This window comes from Heptranchias perlo, chromosome 16 (assembly GCF_035084215.1).
Source record: "Heptranchias perlo isolate sHepPer1 chromosome 16, sHepPer1.hap1, whole genome shotgun sequence".
Taxonomy (NCBI): domain Eukaryota; kingdom Metazoa; phylum Chordata; class Chondrichthyes; order Hexanchiformes; family Hexanchidae; genus Heptranchias; species Heptranchias perlo.
The window spans coordinates 37,778,923-37,788,545 of NC_090340.1; positions in this window are offsets into that span (position 1 = coordinate 37,778,923).

A 9,623-nucleotide genomic window follows, 5' to 3' on the forward strand; every position below is an offset into this window, starting at 1 on the left:
TTTGCACTGAATGCTCTGGCCAACTCTTGCCACTGTTGCTGTGCTGCTCTCCTTACGAACTTACATTGTTCTGTGACAAACAGTACCTCTCTTCCCCCCCTTCCACCCAGACTTCTAAGCCTTCATCAATGAATGTGAATCAGTGATGGATATTCTTGAGGTAAATAAATTTCAGTTTTGCTTCCAAAACTATTTTTGCCTCCATTGCCCCTTCAAGCAGCTGAAAGCCTTTAAATCAATGATTCCTTCATTCCTGTCCCCAAATGACAAATTCCCAATGACTCGCATTCATAAAGTTGGGATCTTGGCATCATTATTTAAATTAGATTGACTCTGGAAACTGTGGTGGGGTCAACCTGCCTCTGGTCAAGTGAGTGGAATTGCACCCTGCCATATTTCCGCACAGGATTTCACCCGAGCAGAAAATCAAGGCTAACGTATCCTTCAGCTCATGTTAGTATTCCAGCATTTATTCAGCCTGCATCTCTTCATGTCCATCTGTTCTTTGAAAGTAATTGTCGATCAGAAGACATCCTAGTGGAAAGGAAAGAAGTAGGGGGTTGTCAGTCTGTTCCACTTATTGTCATATGGGCATTAAATAATAAAGAGTCATCAGATAACGAAGGGAATGAATAGAAACACAGTGCAATATTTATTGATTGAGTAAAAATTAAATGCAAAAGTGCCAGGTTGAAGCTTTTGCAATTCAATTCCCTTCAAAGTAACAATTTTCCAATTAGTAAATTTTATAAATAACACAAGAATATTAATTTGTATTCTTGTGGCCATGTCTTCATTTGAATACTTAATAGGAAAAATGTTGTCAACTTTTCTGTTTGACGTGTGTGCCCAACTTCATCAAAGTGACACTGCATTTCGAGTGATATGCAGGCGCATTTTAACGTGAGTTATTTTATGCTATAAAAATTCAAAATACTATACCATAATGAAGCTGATCCTCTAATACTGGTTTTCACCAACCCCCTCCCCACAGCTACACGATGGGTCATAATTTGCTGTCAAAATAACAGTGAGGCGAATGGTGCTCGTCGTTATTTATGTGCAAATGCTACAGCAACATCAGGCGAGGGGCAGATGTGCGGTTAAACGTGGGAATCCAAAAGTTGCTGTCGTTAGCTTCATGAAAAGCATCTTGCAGTCTGCTTCACCGTTAAAATGCATTGAATGGTGTGAAGTTGCTGTATTTGCGCGGTAGATAAGAACTAAACTCGCCACAGGAAGTTTCAGGCTAAGTACCCTTTTAACGGTGATAACTGTTAATTACTGCCAGTCAACCTCTCTGGCATTGAAAATTAACTATTATAAGTGTGGAGTCTCATTCTTTCAGGTTCTAATTGTTGTTGGAGATTTTTAAAATGTAAAATTTAAAATGAAAAATTATTTTGTTTTTACTTTTCCTTTCTGTCTCTTTTTTCTCTCTCTCTTAATCCTATCTTTCTTTCCATCTCTAAGAATATAAGAAATAGGAGTAGGAGTAGGCCACCTCGAGCCTGCTCCGCCAATCAATGAGATCATGGCTGATCTTCTACCTCAACTCTACTATCCCGCCCTATCCCCATATCCTTTGATTTTCTTAGTGTCCAAAAATCTATCAATCTCAGTTTTGAATATACTCAATGACTGAGCATCCACAGCCCTCTGGGGTAGAGAATTCCAAAGATTCACAACCCCCTGAGTGAAGAAATTTTTCTTCATCTTGGTCCTAAATGGCTGACCATTGAGACTATGACCTCTAGTTCTAGACTCTCCAGCCAGGGGAAACAGCCTCTCAGCATCTACCCTGTCAAGCCCGCTAAGAATTTTATACGTTTCAATGAGATCACCTCTCATTCTTCTAAACTCCAGAGAGAATAGGCCCATTCAACTCAATCTCTCCTCATAGGACAACCCTTTCATCCCAGGAATCAATCTAGTGAATCTTCATTGCACTGCCTCTAAGGCAAGTATATCCTTCCTTAGGTAAGGAGACCAAAACTGTACACAGTACTCCAGGTGTGGTCTCACCAGAGCCCTATATAATTGCAGCACAACCTCCTTACTCTTTCACTCCAACCCCCTTGCTATAAAGGCTGACATACCATTTGCCTTCCTAACTGCTTGTTGTACCTGCATGTTAACTTTCTGTGTTTCTTGTACACGGACACCCAAACCCCTCTGACTACCAACATTTCTTAGTCTCTCACCTTTTAAAAAATATTCTGCTTTTCTATTCTTCCTACCAAAGTGGATAATTTCACATTTCCCCACATCATACTCCATCTTCCACCTTCTCGCCCTTTATTTATCTTTCTGTACCTGGTTTGACATTGAATTCACCCACTCTAATTTACAATTCCTTCTCAGTCCTTGTGTTGTTAATTTCACAATCCTTCAATCTGATTGGTTAAGGAGATATACAGTTGCTTGCCCTGTTCACTCAGGTCCCAGACGCCCTGTCTCCCTCGCTGCGACATTATCAGCTCGCACTTTCAGCAACTTGCCAGACAAAAAATTTAAAAACCTAAACGTACAAGAGCAAGTCTAACTAATGGCAGACAGTGTTAGATGTCCTGCCACAGCAAATCATGGCCCAATGTTTCCACAACTCTACATTTTGTCAATATCCAATGTCTGCAAGCATGTCTTCAATGGCAATTGATAAAATTTACACAAAATCACATCTAAAGTTCCACATAACCACATCTTGATGGTTTCACGTGCGCTTTGTGATTAGAGGCCTATGTCAACTATATTGGCTAGGCTTTACTATAATCTATTTTATTGAAGCTCAATAAATTGCTGTTCTGGTTCATTTTAAATTTACCCAAACTGCCTTATCCCATAAGTCACCTGCGAAACAGTTAAATCCAAGGTATTAGAGGTGAAACTGATCACAATGCTAAGCCAAGAATGAAAACCATCTGAACTTGGCCAGTTCAGTTCGGCCATGCTTGGATTTGGATTTCTTGTAAAATGTCAGATTTCTCGGTTGGACAAGAAATCCAAATCTGAAACAACAAAAAACTTGGAATTCAGCCAGTATTTACTTGTATGATTGACTCTGACAGCAATTTTAGTCATTTGGATCTGAGTTCAGGCTCAGTGGGTTAAGGTCAGTTTGGGTCAAGCCAAACTGAACTGAGAATCCAAACCAAGGATCCTTCACTTATACCTGTTAAAAACCTTAACAGTTTGACATGTCTGATATACTTTAACAATGGTGAATATAAAAACCAGCAGAAGTAAAATCATATGATGTTGTAGAAAGTCGGGTGTAACATTAGTATTAAGACCTATGATTAATTTCGTAGTGAAATGAATCTTTTTTGCGATCATCTTAATTATTTATTTTACTTTGTAGACTGTGCCAGTCTATTTTTATTTTTTTAATACAAACTATATAGCCCAGTAAAAAGGCCATTCCAACAGCTTCTTTTCTTTTTCTATAGTCATCAAGCTGATTAAAAATCTGAATGAATCAATCATTGATTGAACAATTTAGCAATTCTGAGGGTTGCCTGCATCATTGCCTTCTCTAATGGGGAGATTTTAAATGTCTCTGGCTACAGACTAATGGTTACAGGCCAATAGTCACACCTAGCTGGAGAATTCTACAATTTCTGACTCCACCAACTAAAAGAAATAACTAGGGAATTCATGACCTCGCAGTCTCTTGCTTACATCTCTAAGCATTCACCACCTACAGCACCTAATCACCAATTGCAAATGAATGTCAATGTGAATGTACCTGTTTCAGATGACACTGTCCACAGTCTGTCTTGGCTGTTTGTGCTACTATTGGAACAGCATAGAACAGCCCATATCCAGGTGTTGTCTATTGCTTTTTAATAAAAGTAGAATCATGATACAGAGTATTGAAAGGGAACTGCACACACTCTATGTATGATGTGACTGCAACAGGCAGGAACAGCAGGAAATGTTTAGATAACCAGGCCTGACTACGGTTAATGATTGATCAGTTAGAAATTATTAACTAAGTAATAAAGAGGTGAAAAAAATAAGAATAATTCTGCTTAAATGTGTGAGTTCCAAGCATTTATTTTTCCCTCAACAATTCTTAATCTCTAAGATATAGAGATTAAAATGAAACAGAAAACAGAGGCTTAAGACAAATGTCCATTTCATAATACAGTAGAGAACCAAGCTGAATATAGAAAGTACAGAGGAGATCTATTTACATTGAACTGCATCACAGAAGCAGGCCATTCGGCCCTACTGGTCTACGCCGGCACCGTAATGCTTGATTTGCCTTTTTTATGGCCTTATTAACCTGCGTCGCTACTTTTAGTGATTTGTGTATCTGTACCCCAAGATTCCTTTGCTCCTCTATCCTGTTTAGACTCTTATTATCCAAGCAGTATGTGCCCTCCTTAATCTTCCTACTAAATTGCACCACCTCACACTCATCTATATTGAAATTCATTTGACAATTACACACCCATTCTGCAAGTTTATTAATGTCCTCTTGCATTTTGACGTATTTTTCCTTTGTAATAATCAATTTGGTGACTTCCTAGCTAGGTGTGATCTTTTACAATATCCTCAATTTGGTGACTTCCGCAAATTTTGAAATTGTACTTCTGATTCCCGAATCCAAATCGTTAATATAAATTGTGAACAACAGTGGTTCCAGCACCAATCCTTGTGGAACACCACTTCCTACCTTTTGCCAGTTGGAGTAGCTACCCTTAACCCCTACTCTCTGTTTTCTGTTTTGTAGCCAACTTGCTATCCATTCTGCTACCTGTCCCCTGACTCCACATGCTCTGTCCTTAGCCATAAGTCTATAATGCGGTACCTAATCGAAGGCCTTTTGAAAATCCAAATATATTACATCTACTGCATTACCCTTGTCTATACTTTCTGTTACTACCTCAAAAAATTCAATAAGATTGGCCAAGCATGACTTTCCCTTCTGAAATCTGTGCTGACTATTCTTTATTATATTTTCATTCTCTAGCAGTCTTTCTATTACATCTTTGAGTAAGGATTCCATTATCTTTTCTACCACCAATGTTAAGCTAACTGGTCTATAGTTCCCTGGACTTGTTCTAACTCCCTTTTTAAACATAGGAATAACGTTTGCTGAACGGCAGTCTTCTGGCACTATTCCCTTTTTCAAAAGAATTTATATATGTATGTAATAGTACTCCTGCTTGCTTCACCCCAACTTCTTTTAATATTGCGGATGCAATCCATCCGAACCAGGAGTCTTACCCTCCCTAAGTTTCATTAGTTTATCAATTATCTCCCCCCTTTCTATCTGAAATGTTTTAATATCTTTTACAATCTCTTCTTCTAATGTCATGCCCACCTTGTTAGTCTCCCTGGTAAATACTGAGGCAAAGTAACTATTCAATATTTCTGCTATTCCGCTGTCATTACCTGTGAGTTTATCGTGTGCATCCCTATTCTGATTTTTCTTTTGTTATTTATGTGTCTGTAGAATACTTTACTATTTCTTTTTATATTCCTTGATAATTTAATCTCACAATTCCTCTTTGCTTTCCTAACCTCTTCGTATACCCTTTTGTCATCCTCTCTTTTATTGTCTATGTACTTAAAGAATGCCTTTTTCTTTAGTTTCAATTTTACCCTTATCTCTTTATTCATCCATGGTGTTTCATTATTGGTTAGTTTGTTCTTGTTTTTTAGAGGAATATATTTCTCCTGAACTCTATTGATCACCATTTTAAATATTATCAACTGCTGTTCTATTTCTTTGTCAAATTTGTTTCCCGTTTACCTTCCCACGTTCCATTCTCATCCCCTCAAAATTAGCTTTCTTCCAATCTATTACTGTGGTCTTTGTCTTACTTACATCTTTCTCAATCATTATTTTAAACCATATAATGTTATGATCACTATTACCTAGATGTTCCCCTATGCTTACTTCTCTTATCTGTTCTGGTTCACTTCCCATTACTCGATCCAGCAGTGATTCCTCGCTTGTTGAGCTTCTCATATACTGGGTAAAAAAAGGAGTCATGTACAAACTGTAAAATCTCCATTCCCTTTTCCCTTTCCCTGCCTCTTCTTGCCTGTTTATTTGGGGGTAGTTGAAATCTCCCATGATTATTATTCGATTTTTTTACTCATTTCATAGATTTGTTGACATATTTCATCCTCCATTATTAGGTGGTCTATAGAATATAACTATTAACGTGATCAATCCTTTCTTATCCTTTGTCTCAATCCATATGGATTCTGTTTCTATCTTAATGTTACTAATGTCCCTTTTTTCTATTTCCATTATGTTGTCTCTAATTAGTACAGCTAACCCACCCTCACCTTCTTCCTTCCCTATCCTTTCTAAATACATTATGTCCTGCAATATTTAACTGCCAGTCCTGTTCCTTATGTAACCATGTTTCAGTTATCCCGACCACATCTGGCTCCTCGTTATGAATTATTGCCTCCAGTTCCCCCGTTTTGTTTCGGATGCTGTGCACATTGCTGTACAGGCAATTTAATTTGTTTTTAGTAATTGTTCCCCTTCCTTTATTTTTAACAGTCATTTTGCATTGATGGGGCTAGAAATTGGGCTGTGTAGCACCCGTTTTCCAGGGGGTACATGGCATCTTAAGGTCCCAAAGTGGCGTCTGGACTGCACGCGCACGCTTCAAGCGTGATGTGTGCTGAACGCCATTTCGGTAAAGGCATGCGCAGATAACGAATGCCGGCACCATGTAAAGCAGGGAGAATATTTTTTAGATCGGTGTTCAAAGCTGATTTAAAGGGATAGACACCATTTTGGCACTCAATGCTCCAGCCAACAAACTTTCTTAACCACGAACAGCTGAACATATCTTAGATGGCCTTGAGGACCCCCACCAGCACAATTTAAAGGGATCATGCAGGTGTTGCAGGTTAGTGACTAGATTATTGCTTCTGGCCACTGGTACAACTGTACATGTTTGTTGAAGCTTCCTATACTTGGATAGATTTACCATAGTATAGAAAGAGTGGTTTGGCAGGTCCTGCATTACTGCTGGTGTCATATACAACAGTGTGCTGACAAGATTCCTGGCAACCCTGGGTGGCCTGCTAGGGCTCCCGCTGGGCAGAGAACATGATTGGGAGCATGCAGAGAGGCCATGCAGAGCGGGTCACGCTGCAAGGAGAGGGAGGAGGTGCAAGGCACTGAGCAGGAGGCCATATCCCACGAGGGCCTTCAGGGACCAATTCTCTTACCTCAACATGAGCGAAGATCAGTGCATCCGACGGCTGCGGTTCACCAAAGAGGTTGTGACGGAGATTTGTCAACTGCTGCAGCCACAACTGCAGCCTCAGAGCAGGGCAAGGATACCATTGCCTGTGGTTGTGAAGGTAACCGTGGCGCTGAACTTTTACGGCTCTGGATCCTTTCAGGCCTCTGCTGGCGATCTGTGCAACATCTCGCAGTTTGCAGTACACTGCTGCATAAGGGAGGTCATGGAGGCACTGTACGAGCTGCACAACAGGTTCATCACATTCCCTCTTGATAGAGAGAAGCAGCATGAACAAGCACGAGGGTTTGCTCGCATTGCAGGCTTCCCCATGGTGTACGTGCCATTGACTGCGCGCGTATAGCCATGCATGCTTCACATCTTAACTTGGACATCTTTATGAACAGAAAGGGGTTTCACTCCTTCAATGTGCAGCTGGTGTGAGACCACACGCAGCTCATCATGCAGGTCAATGCCCGCTACCCTGGCAGCAGTCATGACGCCTTCATTCTGTGGCAGACCAACGTCCCTACTGTCTTTGCACCGGCTCGGCACGTCAAAGGCTGGCTACCGGGTGACAAGGGCTATCCCTTCATGAGGTGGCTCATGACTCCGGTCAGGCACGCATGCCCACATGCAGAGCAGGCCTACAACGAGAGCCATGCAGTCACACGGAATGTTGTTGAGCACACTATAAGCCTCCTAAAGCAGCGCTTCCGCTGCCTGGACCATTCCAGTGGAGCCCTGCAGTATTCCACAGAGCGGTTGTCAAGATTCGTTGTAGTATTCTGCATGCTGCAAGTGTTGAAAGAAGTTAAATCAAAAAAAGTGGTTGCCAAGTGTACATCGTGTGACAGGTACCATGTCGATTTGAATTGAATGAAATGAAACATTCATTTTCCTCTCACCCTTATGAGAGGACAGCCGTTGCCACTGTCTATCCACAAAGACCCTGCGCTAGTGGCAGAGAAAGAGGAGGACAAGGAGTAAGAGGAAGAAGCTAAGGAGGAGGGGGAGGAGACGGAGGAGGAAATGGAGGAAGACACAAGGAGGCAACAAGGTTCACAGGCCCAGTCTACCAGGGCTCTGCATGCTCAACTTATTCGTGAGCGTTATCACCAACCTCAACGACAACTCCCAAGTCAACAACAGTCGTACATTCCCCACCTGTCCACTCCCATATCAATTCATCCTCCATATGATTACACATTGCTTCCTCCCACAGCTCATCACATAAATAAACACCAACACCAATTGCAGCTTCAAATCCAAATTTATAATGTAACACATTAACTGTAGTATCAAAAATTAGACTATTCACCCTTGTGCGTTCCCTGTTGTTCTTGTGCCCTTGCCTTTCCTAGTGCTCCTATGAGGTGCATCCCCAGTGGCTGGAGCATGGGCGGTGGAAGGCTGCTGGTCTTTAATTGAGGACCTTGCAGGTGGCCTTGGAGGACGACCTCGACCAGCTCTGGGTTGGGAGGGCCCGGCTTCAGACTGCACCATCTCAGCCTGGACTGTAGCAGTCTGGCCTGGCTGGCTGACAGCCAACAGCAAGGGCACTGGTGGAGTGGCAGGAGTGGGAGCAGGAATGCTGTTGCCCGGAGAGAGGACAGCAGGTTTGACTGCCATGGCGCCATTGCCATTCGCACTGGGCGGCGCCTCAACACTCCTTGTGATCAGCTGGAGAACGAATTGCTGTGTCACCCTGGAAGCCCTGTTCCTCAGCGGTACCCAAGGCCACTATAGCATCAGTCTGAGCTGCCATAGCAGCTGTCTGAGCTTCAACTGAAACATGCAGACGTTTGATGACATCAGTCTGTGCTGCAATGGAAACTGTTTGTGCTGCAATGGAAGCCGCGACATCGGTCATCAGACGCTGCATCATGGTGGGTTCCACAGGTGTGCAGATGGAGGCGACCACCCATTCCATGTGGGTAAGGATGGGCTCCAAGCTCTACGCAAAGCCCTGCGCCAAGTTCGAGGTGGACTCCTCCACGCTCCTTGACATTGTGTGCAGGGCCTCTGACAGGCTTTCCAGTGCACCAAGCATTTGGTGTGAACACCCATCAGCCGTCTTCTGTAGCCTGGCCCATTGAAATCATCATCTGACCCCTCAGCAGCAGAACCAGTGTGCGAACTTGGCCTCTGGCGAGCTGGCACCTGCTGTATCCGTTCCACCCACCCCGGCTCCTGCGCACTTGTGCCCAGTGTCTCACCGCGTGCAGATCCCTCCTCTAACCAAGTCTCTACGCTAAACGTAGTGTCAGTCTCTGAGCTAGTGGATGCGAGTGTCAGATCAAGTGACGGTGTGGCTTCGTTATCACTGTCCTCTTCCTCCTCCTCCTCCTCCTCTTCCTCAGGCGGTGCCGGCTCTAGTTCTTGGGTATCTGC